The 15,354-nt window shown below is 49.4% G+C and overlaps 1 protein-coding gene across 2 annotated transcripts in view; it reads left to right on the top strand.

Annotated features, from left to right (window-relative positions):
* The first annotated feature begins 4,991 nt into the window (after positions 1 to 4,991).
* IBTK (inhibitor of Bruton tyrosine kinase) overlaps positions 4,992 to 15,354 on the top strand; it is an 80,448-nt gene continuing 70,085 nt past the window's right edge. For both annotated transcript variants that reach the window (XM_068148655.1, XM_068148646.1), the window contains exon 1: positions 4,992 to 5,168. The gene's annotated coding sequence lies outside the window, so the exon portion shown is untranslated. The remainder of the gene's footprint in view (positions 5,169 to 15,354) is intronic.

The raw sequence follows: 15,354 nt of genomic DNA, 5'->3' as shown, positions 1-15,354 counted from the left end.
AGCATGTCCAGAGAAGGGCAACGAAGTTGGTGAGGGGTTTGGAACACAGCCCTGTGAGGAGAGTCTGAGGGAGCTGGGGTTGCTTAGCCTGGAGGAGGCTCAGGGGTGATCTTATCACTCTCTACAACTACCTGCAGGGAGGTTGTAGACAGGCAGAGGTTGGTCTCTTCTCCCAGGCACCCAGTACCAGAACAAGAGGACACAGTCTCAGGCTGTGCCAGGGGAGGTTTAGGCTGGATGTTAGGAAGAAGTTCTATACAGAGAGAGTGATTGCCCATTGGAATGGGCTGCCTGAGGAGGTGGTGGAGTCACCATCATTGGAGGTGCTCAGGAGGAGACTTGATGGGGTGCTTGGTGCCATGGGTTAGTTGTTTAGGTGGGTTGGATTGGTTGATGGGTTGGACACGATGATCTTGAAGGTCTCTTCCAACCTGGTTTATTCTAAATAAATACATTCTAAAAGATGAACACTCCCTAATTACCAAGCATGCACTCCATGCAGCAGGACTTCAGAGATCTTAGAATGATAGAATCATAGAATCAATAAGGTTGGAAAAGACCTCAAAGATCATCATGTCCAACCTGTCACCCAACACCTCATTACTGCTAAACCATGGCACCAAGTGCCACGTCCAATCCCCTCTTGAACACCTCTAGGGATGGTGACTCCACCACCTCCCTGTGCAGCACATTCCAACAGCTAACAACTCTTTCTGTGAAGAACTTTCTCCTCACCTCGACCTAAACCTCCCCTGGTGCAGTTCGAGACTGTGTCCTCTTGTTCTGTTGGTGGTTGCCTGGGAGAAGAGAGCAACCCCCTCCTGTCTACATCCTCCCTTCAGGTATCTGTAGAGAGCAGTAAGGTCTCCCCTGAGCCTTCTCTTCTCCAGGCTAAACAACCCCAGCTCCCTCAGCCTCTCCTCACAGGGCTGTGCTCAAGGCCACTCCCCAGCCTCGTTGCCCTTCTCTGGACACGTTCAGGAGTCTCAATGTCCTTCTTAAATTGAGGGGCCCAGAACTGGACATAGATCTGGCTCTTGGACTACCCAATTATACAATTATACTTGTTACTGGCTGTGTCTGCTGCCTGTGATTTCTTCTGAAAGGCTTAAAATAATGTATTTTCTCACAATAATGTTGTCATTTCCCACTGGTAAAAAAACCCACACACTTAACCAAACCCAGTAATTTCAAGAGAGGCTCAAGTTAACCTGTTTTGAGCTATTTTTGTTTGACAGTGTTGCCTTGGCATCTCTGCAAATCAAACCTTGCCATCCTGGTTCTGTGAAGGGCATTCATTAGTTTGCTGCTTTTGCAGAGGCTGCACAAGACAGCAGGAAGTTCTTTCACTGACCTAATAGAGGGGGGACAATTAGAAAAGCCTGGACAATAAACAATAGGTAAATAGTTAATAGTCCTGCAAATCAGATCAGAGTCTTGCCCAAAGACTGGAGAGCCGTGGCTAAAAGCTTTTTGGTTACTCTGTCAAGGTTTTGGTTGACTCAAACTCCATCAGGTCCTGTTCATGACTCCATATTATTTTCCATCTTTTCTGTGTCCCTTGCTGCAGTTTCCAGTTCTTTACAAAAGTCTTTTTTTTCTTTTCACTGAAGAGCTCAGGCAGTTCAGCTTCCTAAAAGTTACTTTTCTCATACAGAATATATTGTTGTCATGGACCTCATTCTATTTTAAGCCTCCTGATCTTTCCACCGTGCTGTTTACCTCTCCGAAGGACGCCTGTCCTGGCCAGTCACTTGAATTCATTACTGTACAACAAAGCATTGTTTATGGCTGACTTCAGCTGTATTTGGACCTCCTTATCTCCCCAGATGGTCATTACTGTTGTTAGGCCAGCTGGCAGCATACTTGAAGCAAGGCCACCTCTGAGGTATGCTCATGACTGTAGCAGGAAGAAGTGATCAGAAGGAAAGCACGCAGGGGTAGTTGCAATGGTGAATGGCTGCTGCCAAACCTTACAGTAACTGGGCCAGATGGTACAGGTAAGATTTTGTTTAGATCCACCTACATACAGCTTCTGCTGAGGCTTCCCCAAATTGAGCTGCTGCTGAAGGACACAAGTAACTTCTTTCAAGTTCAGAAGTTCAGAAGAGAAGGCTCCGAGGTGACCTCATTGTGGCCTTCCAGTATCTGAAGGGGGCCTACAGGAAGGCTGGGGAGGGACTGCTCAGGATCTCAGGTAGTGATAGGACTAGGGGGAATGGAATGAAGCTGGAGGTGGGGAGATTCAGGCTGGATGTGAGGAGGAGGTTCTTCCCCATGAGAGTGGTGAAGCCCTGGAATGGGTTGTCCAGGGAGGTGGTTGAGACCCCGTCCCTGGAGGTGTTTAAGAGCAGGCTGGCTGAGGCTCTGGCCAGGCTGATGTAGTGTGGGGTGTCCCTGCCCATGGCAGGGGGGTTGGAACTAGATGATCCTTGTGGTCCCTTCCAACCCTGAATGATACTATGATACTAAGTTTTGTGGCTTAAAAAACAGTGGAGTTGTTTGAAGTCTTCAGTGTTTATACAACACAAGGGATAAGCTGCAGCTTTGAAAAGAAAACACATAGAAACTGGCCAGTAACATGACAGAATCACAGAATGTTAGGGGTTGGAAGGGACCTTGAAAGATCATCCAGTCCAACCCCCCCCGGCCAGAGCATAGTATCATAGTATCAGTCAGGGTTGGAAGGGACCACAAGGATCATCTAGTTCCAACCCCCCTGCCATGGCCAGGGACACCCCACACTAGATTAGGCTGACCAGAGCCTCCTCCAGCCTGGGCTTAAACACCCCCAGGGACGGGGCCTCAACCACCTCCCTGGACAACCTATTCCAGGGCTTCACCACTCTCATGGGGAAGAACTTCCTCCTCACCTCCAGCCTGAATCTCCCCACCTCCAGCTCCATTCCATTCCCCCTAGTCCTATCACTACCTGACATCCTGAGCAGTCCCTCCCCAGCCTTCCTGTAGCCCCCTTCAGATACTGGAAGGCCACAATGAGGTCACCTCGGAGCCTTCTCTTCTCCAGACTGAACAGCCCCAACTCCTTCAGTCTGTCCTCATAGGAGAGGTGCTCCAGCCCTCTGATCATCCTTGTGGCCCTTCTCTGGACACCTTCCAGCACCTCCAGATCCCTCTTGTAATAGGGGCTCCAGAACTGGAGGCAGTACTCCAGGTGGGGTCTCCCCAGAGCTGAGTAGAGGAGGAGGATCATCTAGAGCAGATCACACAGGAACTCATCCAGGTGGGTTCTGAATATCTCCAGAGACTGAGACTCCACAACTCCTCTGGGCAGCCTGTTCCACCACCCTCACAGTGAAAAAAACTTTCACCTCCTGTAATACATCATTAAAGCATTTCTGTATTTTGCCAAAAGTGATGTATGATTATTTTCTTTTTCAGTCTCTATTTTATGTTGGGTACTGTTTGTCTTGGCTTCTGGCTTCCCACCCTAAAATACTACACCCTAATCTAGCTCCAGATTAATGTGCAATCTGTACCACCTGTTACATCATCCATTAATTAAAAAGCAGAACTGAATGAGCCCTCCTGGAGCTCAGTTGAAGCACACATTAAGTGAACCATAGGTAATTACTTTACAAAAGCAATTTTTCCAATCCATGTGCACATACCAAATCTTGCCCTCGGAGCTGGCATTAAAAGCCTCATAAAGATGAAGCTGTGTGTTACCAATTAGGCCACTTGTTCTCGGAGAGACAAAAGGTACATTGGCTTAAGATAATGTGCCTCAACACAGCCTTGTGGTTACTTCCTTTCAATTATTTTCCAGAGACCTGCAGGCTGATTATTTAACGTTAAGTTCAACAAGACCAAATGGAAAGGTCCTGCAGATGGGTCAGGGCAATCCCAGGCACTGATATAGGCTGGGCAGGGACTGGATTGAGAGCAGCCCTGAAGAAAAGGACCTGGGGGTGCTGGGGGATGAGAAGCTCAACAGGAGCCAGCGGTGAGCACTTGCAGCCCAGAGAGCCTGGGCTGCATCAAGAGCAGCACAGCCAGCAGGGTGAGGGAGGTGATTCTCCCCCTCTACTCCACTCTGGTGAGACCACACCTGGAGTATTGTGTTCAGTTCTGGAGCCCCTATTACAGGAAGGATCTGGAGGTGCTGGAAGGTGTCCAGAGAAGGTCCAGGAGGATGATCCGAGGGCTGGAGTGCATCTCCTATGGAGACAGACCTAGAGGGTTGGGGCTGTCCAGTCTGGAGTAGAGAAGGCTCCAAGAAGACCTTCCAGTATCTGAAGGGGGCTACAAGAAAGCTGGAGAGGGACTTTTTATGGTGTCAGGTAGTGAGTGATATAACTGGGGGGAAGGAGCAAAACTAGAAATGTGTAGATTGAGATTGGATCTCAGGAAGAAGTTCTTCCCCATGAGGGTGGTGAGAGACTGGCACAGGTTGCCCAGGGAGGTGGTGGAAGCCTCATGCCTGGAGGTTTGGGAAGCCAGGCTGGATGTGGCTGTGAGCAACCTGCTGTAGTGTGAGGTGTCCCTGCCCATGGCAGGGGGGTTGGAACTGGATGATCCTTGAGGTCCCTTCCAACTCTGACAACTCTCAAAGTTCTCCTAGAGAGGGGCTGCCTTGCCAGAAACTATCCTCCTTCTCTACTACAGGCCAAGCTGTTTCCTTTTTGAAGGCTGACAGGAGCAGACATGTAACACCTCTGCTTGCTTCCCCCCTCTGTAGCGCGCTCGGTCTCGTCGCCGCCGCTTCCAGCCCTTTTCCTCGCCCCCCCCCCCCCCCGCGCCGGCCACCTTGGTTCAAGCCTTACGGCTCCTGAGGCAGGCGCCGCCCCCTCGCGCCTTTACCACCTGACCTAGCCCCGTCGGTCAATCCGGGCTCCGCCACGCAGGGGGAGTGGGGGAGGTTTGGGAGCCGGGGCCCATTCGCAGCCAATCAGCGAGCGAAATGCGGCGTTGCCGCGGCCAATCGGCTCCTTGCTTCTTCGGGGGTGCGGTGGCTGCTGCTGTCTCTGCGCTCCGCTGTGCGCTGCCGGTACAGGCTGTCGCCGCCGCCGCCGCCGCCGCCGCTGCCTGAGGTACCGCGGTAGCCACAGCGGCCTGGCCCTGCCCTGGTGTCACTGAGGATGAGCCCCCGCGCTGCCCAGCGCGCGTCCCGCCCTGCCCGCCCGAGTCCATTCATCTAGCGACTGGTGAGGGGCGGGCCGCGATCTGCTGATGTGTCCGGAGTGGGAGCCGGGCCTGGGGGAGGGGCAGGGTCATAAGTGGCCCTGCCGGAGGGGTCGGGACGCCAGTGTCGGGGTCTGTTTGAATGGGGAGAGCCCCAGGCAGGAGACCCAGGGAGGGTAAAGGGCAACCGGCCACATAAGATGGGAGGGGACCGGCTTCGAGGCGGAAGAAAAGTGGCCGGCCGCCTCCTGATAAGTCTCTTCTGTCGCTCCTCACTTCCCGGCTACGTGGACATGTGTAGCGGGGTTAAGAACGGCCACTTAACCCTCAGCCTGCCCCTGGCCTGTGTCTGGCTCTTCGAAACACTTTAGACCTTGACACTCGTTCTTTAGCTTGTGATTCTTGGAAAGCTCGCCGTGTTTCTGACTTTCTTGGTCGTATTTTTCCGTGGCTTTTGTTAGCAGCTGCCCGCATTGCTGGCCTCTAGCAGCGACGCAAGCCATAGAGAGAGGGCCGAAATCTCGTGGTTAAAAAAAGAAAAGGATCTTTCCGTGCGGTTTTCTTTGGTGCCAACCACCTGATCTCTGAAATCTGGATGTTATTTTGTTTTGCTGACGTGATCAGTGCAGTTGTCTGTCCTCAGGGAAACTCAGCACGGTTTGTGGTTTGCAACAGAACCCGACCAACCCACTCACCCTGTTCTGATGTGGATACCACAACCAAAGAGGTCCTTTAGAAAAGTCACTTCTCCTAAGGCTTGGTGGATATAGTTTTATCTGGTGAAATGCTGTCACACCCTTGTGATTTGCTGTGCTTGCAGGTTACCTCTTTCAATTGAATATCTGGATCAGGGTCCCAGTGTACTGTGGCATTCTCTGCAGCTGGCAGTTGCAGTAGTTTTGTCTGCATTTATGTTATGCTTTATGTCTGATGGTTTTTTTTTTTCAGGTCAGCATTTATGGCTCTGAAGTTCTAATGTGCTGGGTCTTAGACAATACTTTAATAGTTTGTCACGCTTTCAAAACAGGCATTTGTGTGTTTTTTTCCAATGCTCTATGAAGGCAGCTTTTAGCAGCTCATTAGTTCTTAAAAATTGTGACCCTGATTTCCTGACTGAGAGGCCTCCAGGCTCACCTATTGCCTAACTTACTACAGCATCTTTGAAACAAATAGTCTTAGGGCAGATAGTCTCAGTCCTCAGTCTTAGGGATAGTCTCAGTCTGCAGAAGAGAAGGCTCCCAGGTGACCTAATTGTGGCCTTCCAGTATCTGAAGGGGGCCTACAGGAAGGCTGGGGAAGGACTTCTCAGGATCTCAGGTAGTGACAGGACTAGGGGGAATGGAATGAAGCTGGAGGTGGGGAGATTCAGGCTAGATGTGAGGAGGAGGTTCTTCACCATGAGAGTGGTGAAACCCTGGAATGGGTTGTCCAGGGAGGTGGTTGAGGCCCCGTCCCTGGAGGTGTTTAAGCCCAGGCTGGCTGAGGCTCTGGCCAGCCTGATCTAGTGTGAGGTGTCCCTGCCCGTGGCAGGGGGGTTGGAACTAGATGATCCTTGTGGTCCCTTCCAACCCTGAATGAAACTATGAAACTATGAAACTATGAAGTGGTTTGGGGCTATTTCTAGGTAAGCCAAAGGCAGTGTTTCACAGCATACTGTTTATGTACTATGATTCCTGACTAATAGATCTGCTCTGACGTCCTGTAGCTGCATTTAGCTACCAGTGGTACTTTGGAGGGGGTTTTGGCAGCCGTCTCTGCCTCTAATTGGCAGCGCTTGTTAGCACTGTTAAGAGCGAATGGATTAGAGTTGTTGGATCACTAAATGTCTCATCCTGATAAGGATTAGGTTGGTGGTGCTGTGAAGAAGGAAGTTGTAGAAAGCCAGGAGAGAACCTCTAAAGGTCACCTGTGGCAGGCTGTACCTGTGGGAAGCGGTGGCACAGAGTCCCAGGCGTGGTAAATGAAGCAGCTTGGATCTGCCATAGCCCGGGGGGCATAGTGGGCACGGTGGAATGCCATGGGGTTTTTTTTAAAGCAAGCTGGTTTTCCTTCATAGCTATACTTCTAGGTCACATTTATTTAAAACTCCAAACAGGTTGCTGGTTGTCTAGCCCATCTTGAGAGCCTCATTAGCATTCAGTTTATCATTTGAAACTGCTTCCTGACACACAGCCTCTTAGAAAATGTGAGCAAAGGACTGCTTGTCCCACTGTCAGGAGGGCCATGCATGAGGGTTTTGATATTTGTTCTGTATGTTGCAGCTGTGCTATTCAAAGGCTCGGGGCAGTCTGAAGGAGAAAAGAAATCCTATATGCTCAGCCTGTACTCACAGGTTGTTTTGTAAACCTGGCTGCTCTTTGGAAGTTTTCTTCTACTTACCTGCTTCTCTTAAAACTTGATGCCTCAGCTAGAGGCAGCACTCAGCATGACGTTTTTTCTGATGGGAAGACCTTGTTTTCTGCACCTTGTATTGCAGTGCCTCTGTAAGATAGTCAAGAAGAAGCTACTTTATAGAAAAGCCTGGATGTGGGAATGTCTAACTGCCAACTACTCTAAGCTGCTGCAAAGCTCAATTTACCTTTTTTTTTCCTTGTGTATTCCATCACTTCCCCCCCTCCCTCTCACCCCCACCCCCCCAAAATATATTGTGGTCAAATAATACTGTTTAAGGGATTTAAAAGCCTGGATTTATCATAGTATCACAGTATCAGTCAGGGTTGGAAGGGACCACAAGGATCATCTAGGTCCACCCCCCCCCTGCCATGGGCAGGGACACCCCACACTAGGTCAGCCTGGCCAGAGCCTCGTCCAGCCTGGGCTTAAACACCTCCAGGGACGGGGCCCCAACCACCTCCCTGGACAACCCATTCCAGGGCTTCACCACTCTCATGGTGAAGAACCTCCTCCTCACATCCAGCCTGAATCTCCCCAGCTCCAGCTTCATTCCATTCCCCCTACTCCTATCACTACCTGATATCCTGAGAAGTCCCTCCCCAGCCTTCCTGTAGGCCCCCTTCAGATACTATGCTCAGACTTCAATAAATGTGCAGGGAGTTTCTAAACATCTTAAGTTCTCTGTGGATGTGTGGTCTTCTGAGTAGAAATTACTAATCTAGCTGCTCTTTGAAGCCTTGAACAATGTGCTGTTTATAGCTGAAGGGTGTGTTTACTGCTGCATATCTAGGAATTAATCTGCTTCTTTGAGGCTATGTTACTTGATGCCAGTGCTATGTTTATTATATTACTATCCAGCTTCAATTTGCTAGTCACTTTTCTCAGATGCTAAACTACTACTTTAATAGGTATTAGTAAAAACTGCTTTAAGATGAGACTACAGTCAACAGAAAAATCTGGGATCAGTAACAAAATAGTAAATTCTTCTCTCTTTAATTCTTTACCTAGTGTGCAAAAGCCAACCAACACAGAGGCAGAATAGTTGTTTTGTTCCAGATCTGTGCAGGAAAGGTTGCTAGGTGTTAATTCACAAAACTGGCACCCTGGCTGAAATTTGTGGCAGATATTTTCATAGTTTCATAGTTTCATTCAGGGTTGGAAGGGACCACAAGGATCATCTAGTTCCAACCCCCCTGCCATGGGCAGGGACACCCCACACTACATCTGCCTGGCCAGAGCCTCATCCAGCCTGCTCTTAAACACCTCCAGGGACGGGGCCTCAACCACCTCCCTGGACAACCCATTCCAGGGCTTCACCACTCTCATGGTGAAGAACTTCCTCCTCACATCTAGCCTGAATCTCCCCACCTCCAGCTTCATTCCATTCCCCCTAGTCCTATCACTACCTGAGATCCTGAGAAGTCCCTCCCCAGCCTTCCTGTAGGCCCCCTTCAGATACTGGAAGGCCACAATGAGGTCACCTGGGAGCCTTCACTTCTGCAGACTGAACAGCCCCAACTCCTTCAGTCTGTCCTCATAGGAGAGGTGCTCCAGCCCTCTGCTCATCCTTGTGGCCCTTCTCTGGACACGTTCCAGCACCTCCACATCCCTCTTGTAATAGGGGCTCCAGAACTGGACACAGTACTCCAGGTGGGGTCTCACCAGGGCTGGGTAGAGGGGGAGGATCACCTCCCTTGACCTGCTGGCCACACTTCTCCTGATGCAGCCCAGGATCTGATTGGCTTTGTGGGCTGCAAGTGCACACTGAGAGCTCCTGTTGAGCTTTTTGTCCACCAGCACCCCCAAGTCTCTCTCCTCAGGGCTACTTTCCAGCCAGTCACTGCCCAGACTGGATTTGTGCCTGGGATTGCCTCGACCCAGATGCAGGACCCTGCACTTGCTCTTGTTGAACTTCATGAGGTTGGCTTGTGCCCACCTCTCCAGCCTGTCAAGATCCCTCTGGATGGCCTCCCTTCCCTCCAGCTTGTCTGCTGCAGCACACAGCTTGGTGTCATCAGCAAACTTGCTGAGGGTGCACTCAATGCCACTGTCCATGTCACCCACAAAGATGTTGAACAAGACAGGTCCCAGGACTGAACCCTGAGGGACTCTGCTTGTCCCTGGCCTCCACTGGGACATGGAGCCATTGACAGCCACTCTTTGGGTGTGGCCATCAAGCCAGTTCCAGTCAAATGTATTAACTGTGCCTCATGTCAACAGCTACTAACTAGAATAGAATAAAATAGAATTAGAGAGGTCAGAAAAGACCTTTGAGATCATCGAGTCCAACCTATCACCCAACACCATCTAATCAACTAAACCATGGCACCAAGCACCCCATCAAGTCTCTTAAACACCTCCAGTGATGCTGACTCTGCTACCTCCCTGGGCAGCTCATTACCAATGGCCAATCACTCTGTCTATGAAGAACTTCTTCCTAACTTCCAGCCTAAACCTCCCCTGGCACAGCCTGAGACTGTGTCCTCTTGTTCTGGTGCTGGTTGCCTGGCAGAAGAGACCAACTCCCTCCTGGCTACAACCGCCATTCAGGGAGTTGTAGAGAGCAATAAGGTCTCCCTTGAGCCTCCTCTTCTCCAGGCTAAGCAGCCCCAGCTCCCTTAGCCTCTCCTCATAGGGCTTGTGTTCCAAACCCCTCGCCAACTTTGTTGCCCTTCTAGAAAAAGAGAAAATTTGGAATGTGTTGGTGGATAACATGATCATATTGATGAAGGTTGAAGACTGAAAACCACTAACCCTTATAAGCAGCTTGGGTATGCAGAGAGATTTCTGGAACTCCACAGTGGGAAGCTTTTGCCAACTTAATTTTTCCTCAGTGACTGAACAAGCAGTCTGGTGTTTTCCTTCCTTCAGCTTGTGATGCCTCTGTGCTGAATGTTAAGTTGGAAACAGCTCACTTCTGAGATGAATAGAATAGAATAGAATAGAATAGACCAGGTAGGAAGAGACCTTTGAGATCATCGAGTCCAACCTATCACCCAACACCATCTAATCAATTAAACCATGGCACCAAGCACCCCGTCAGGTCTCTTCCTAAACACCTCCAGTGATGGTGACTCCACCACCTCCCTTGGCAGCCCGCTCTAGGCACCACAAAAGTTTGTGCTGAATATGCTTTGCCTGCACTGTGTTTGTGTTTGAAAGACAGTGACTACAAACCAGTTCCATAGCAGAGGGCCCTGAAGCTGCCTTGGTATCATCATATCTTTCTTCTGGCTTAATATTTGTGATTTTATGAAGTTTCAGAATGCCATTGCTTACATATGTTGTATCTATTCTCAAAATCATCTTGGATAACAAAATTAGATAAACAGAACCCTTTTGATTGAAGACCACTAAGCCTTGTAAGCAGCTTGGATATGCAGAGATATTTCTGTGTAGTGGGCTTCTGAGCCTCGATATAGAATAGAATAGAATAGACCAGGTTGGAAGAGACCTTCAAGATCATCGTGTCCAACCTATCAACCAATCCAACCCACCTAAACAACTAACCCATGGCACCAAGCACCCCATCAAGTCTCCTCCTGAACACCTCCAATGATGGTGACTCCTCCACTTGCACAGGCAGCCCATTCCAATGGACAATCACTCTCTCTGTATAGAACTTCTTCCTAACATCCAACCTGAACCTTCCCTGGCGCAGCCTGAGACTGTGTCCTCTTGTTCTGGTGCTGGCTGCCTGGGAGAAGAGACCAACCTCTGCCTGTCTACAACCTCCCTTCAGGTAGTTGTAGACAGCAATAAGGTCACCCCTGAGACTCCTCCTCTCCAGGCTAAGCAACCTCAGCTCCCTCAGTCTCTCCTCATAGGGCTGTGTTCCAAGACCCTCACCAACTTCATTGCCCTTCTCTGGACTCATTCCAGCAAGTCAACCTCCTTCCTAAACTGAGGGGCCCAGAACTGGACACAGGACTCCAGGTGTGGCCTAACCAGTGCAGTGTCCAGGGGCAGAATGACCTCCCTGCTCCTGCTGGCCACACTGTTCTTGATGCAGGCCAGGATGTATCCTCTACTCCACAGTGGGAAGCTTTTGCCAACTTCATTTTTCCCTAGTGACTGAACCAAATTTCAAGATTTCCTACCTGCCCTCTGCTGTTTGCAGGAAATGAAGCCTAGCACCATCATACTTGGTTGCTAAGGTATTTGCCAGCTAAGTCTCACAGATATGTGGAACTGAGAGGTGTGACAGCTTTGATTATAGACTTTTTTAGCATAAAAAAAAAGTGCCAAATCTTTGCTTATTTGTAGTGACATTCTGAAAGAAACAGGTTTTTGATACAACCCCAGTAGGTAGGTAGCTGCTTTTTCAGCTCTAAGAGCTCTGTTTCCACGAGGCCAGATGACACGTCTGACACACTGCTGCTTGAAGGGTGTCTGACAGCTGTAGTGCAGCAATACTTTGAATAAACCTTTATTTAGAATAAACCAAGCCAGGTTGGAAGAGACCTTCAAGATCATCGTGTCCAACCCATCAACCAATCCAACCCACCTAAACAACTAACCCATGGCACCAAGCACCCCATCAAGTCTCCTCCTGAAGACCTCCAATGATGGTGACTCCACCACCTCCCCAGGCAGCCCATTCCAATGGGCAATCACTCTCTCTGTATAGAACTTCTTCCTAACATCCAACCTCCCCTGGCGCAGCTTGAGACTGTGTCCTCTTGTTCTGGTACTGGCTGCCTGGGAGAAGAGACCAACCTCTGCCTGGCTACAATCTCCCTTCAAGTAGTTGTAAAGAGCAATAAGGTCACCCCTGAGTCTTCTCGTCTCCAGGCTAAGCAATCCCAGCTCCCTCAGCCTCTCCTCACAGGGCTGTGTTCCAAACCCCTCACCAACTTCGTTGCCCTTCTCTGGACACGCTCCAGCAAGTCAACCTCCTTCCTAAACTGAGGGGCCCAGAACTGGACACAGGACTCAAGGTGTGGCCTAACCAGTGCAGTGTACAGGGGCAGAATGACCTCCCTTCTCCTACTGGCCACACTGTTCCTGATGCAGGCCAGGATGCCATTGGCCCTCTTGGCTGCCTGGGCACAATGCTGGCTCATGTTCAGCCTACCATCAACCAGTACCCCCAGGTCCCTCTCTGCCTGGCCACTCTCCGGCCAATTTGATTCCTTGTCTGAGTGGAAGAGTCGAGTGAGAGGGCTGTCTGTACTCACTTCCAGGAGGCAGGATATCAGAAACTTTCTTACTATTTAGGAATTGCTTCCAGGTTGGTTGCAAAATTTTCCTGGGGCTCTGAACATTTAGCTTGTGTCTCTAAGGGAAAATCAAGAAATTCACTTGCTGCTGAAATAAACCATCATGGCATACTCTGAATGCTTCCCCAGAGGGCTGGAGTGTCTCTCCTATGAGGACAGACTGAAGGAGTTGGGGCTGTTCAGTCTGGAGAAGAGAAAGCTCTGAGGAGACCTAATTGTGGCCTTCCAGTATCTGAAGGGGGCCTACAGGAAGGCTGGGGAGGGACTTCTCAGGATCTCAGGTAGTGATAGGACTAGGGGGAATGGAATGAAGCTGGAGGTGGGGAGATTCAGGCTGGATGTGAGGAGGAAGTTCTTCCCCATGAGAGTGGTGAAGCCCTGGAATGGGTTGTCCAGGGAGGTGGTTGAGGCCCCGCCCCTGGAGGTGTTTAAGCCCAGGCTGGCTGAGGCTCTGGCCAGGCTGATGTAGTGTGGGGTGTCCCTGCCCATGGCAGGGGGGTTGGAGCTAGATGATCCTTGTGGTCCCTTCCAACCCTGACTGATACTATGATACTATGTCAGGTCTGGGGGGAATGGAAAAAAAAATAGTGTAGATTCAGATGGGATGTTAGGAAGTTCTTCCCCATGAGGGTGGTGAGACTCTGGAACAGGTTGCCCAGGGAGGTTCTGGAGGTTTTGAAGGCCAGGCTGAATGTGGCTCAGAGCTTCAGGGTTTTGCTTAAGAAGCTCCTCTGTATCTAAAAACAATCAGATGTTGTAATCAGATGATGGTGTGTGCTGCTGGGGTTGCCAGTCTTCATTGTGGAAAGATTAGTAAGTACTTGATCTGCAGCCTTCTGTCTCCAAACTGAAGGGGGTATATATCAAGCACAAATATTCCAGCTAATGTTGCAATGTTTATAGTACTAGAGGGCTGGGTTAGAATGACTTACAGAACAATAATTCAGCAGAGTCAGATTGCACATAGCTGCAGTAAATGTCAGCATAATAGAGTCAGTGTGAGGAAGGCAGGGTTGTATTTCTACCTAGTAGCAAACTTTTTAATGTGTAGCTGATTGCTCACAGTACTTTGATGTGTGGTGAGGCTCAGGTGCTTTAAAGAAGTTTTTCTGTAGCCTCTTTATTCTCTTCTTGTAATGGCACAGATTTCTCTGGAACCTGAATTTACTTCCTTCTGAATCATTTCTTCATGCACACCTATTTAAGACCCTGAAATGCACCTTCATGAGGGAGGGTATGACATGGGGAATGGCTGCACTGCTTCCTTGGGTGGTGGTGCCATTTCATGCTAGTTTACCTTACTGATTAGCTGATTTTACTTTATGACTCCTCTGACTAATCTTTCTTTATTTTCCTTTTGACTTCCTTTCTTTGTTGCACTAATAGCAATGTCTTAATGGTGGATTACATGGACTATAATGCTTTACAAGGCATATGGGAGATGTGTTCTTCTTCCGTGACATGATTTTATTGCTTAGTGACATACTGATGAAGTGAAAGGTGACAAATTGGTCTGAGCATAATAGCACTTGTGATGTTTTTCCTGTAGACCTCCAAATATATATATTATATATATATATATATATATATATATATATATATAATTACTACTGTTTAGAAGGTGCTTGATGCACTGGCAATCTGCTGTAGTCTACTGATAACAGTCACTTGTCACACTTTGATTCCTTAAGCATCAAGTCATGCTGTGTTATTAAACAAGACCTTTTTCTGAGCTTGCAGCAGTAATTCACTTTTTTTTTTGTGGAGAAGGTGAAGGGAGAGTAGTCCACATGGATATAGATTTGGAGGGTAGAGAGGCTTTGCAGAGGGACCTCAACAAGCTGGACAGATGGGCAGAGTCCAAGGGCAGGAGATTGAACACATCCAAGTGCCGGGTTCTGCACATTGGCCACAACAACCCCATGCAGTGCTACAGGCTGGGGTCAGAGTGGCTGAGAGCAGCCAGGCAGAGAGGGACCTGGGGGTGCTGGTTGATAGTAGGCTGAACATGAGCCTGCAGTGTGCCCAGGCAGCCAAGAGGGCCAATGGCATCCTGGCCTGCATCAGGAACAGTGTGGCCAGCAGGAGCAGGGAGGTCATTCTGCCCCTGTACACTGCACTGGTTAGGCCACATTTGAGTCCTGTGTCCAGTTCTGGGCCCCTCAGTTTAGGAAGGAGGTTGGCTTGCTGGAACGAGTCCAGAGAAGGGCAACTGTGACCGTTTGAGGCGGTGCCTTTAACAAAGGGACACCATGGTCAAATGTTTTATAAACAAGACAGGTCTAAACTAATTTCATTGGTGGAGAAGCAGAAGCACTGCCTTAAGTTTTGGTTCCCAGTGGGACTAGTCTCAGTCTTGTACTTCTTCCCCCACCTTTCGCATGCTCGCAGCTTCTTGGGCTTTCGGCCAGACTGACCTTGGAGCTGATAAAGCGTGTGAGGCCTCTACTAACAAATTCTGCTTCAATTAACAATGTCTCTTTTTCTCTCTTTCTAACCCTCTTTTGGGAAAAAGGGGAGAGAAACGGGGTGCAGGGGGAAACCCTTCCTCTTGGTGGGGGAGGGGAATCTCATTTCTGTGTTACTTCATTCT

This window comes from Melanerpes formicivorus, unplaced genomic scaffold (genome assembly GCF_026170545.1).
Source record: "Melanerpes formicivorus ecotype bairdi unplaced genomic scaffold, bMelFor1.0.p_v2 SCAF_2, whole genome shotgun sequence".
NCBI classification, from domain to species: Eukaryota; Metazoa; Chordata; class Aves; order Piciformes; family Picidae; genus Melanerpes; species Melanerpes formicivorus.
This window is presented reverse-complemented; position numbering and strand designations above follow the sequence as displayed.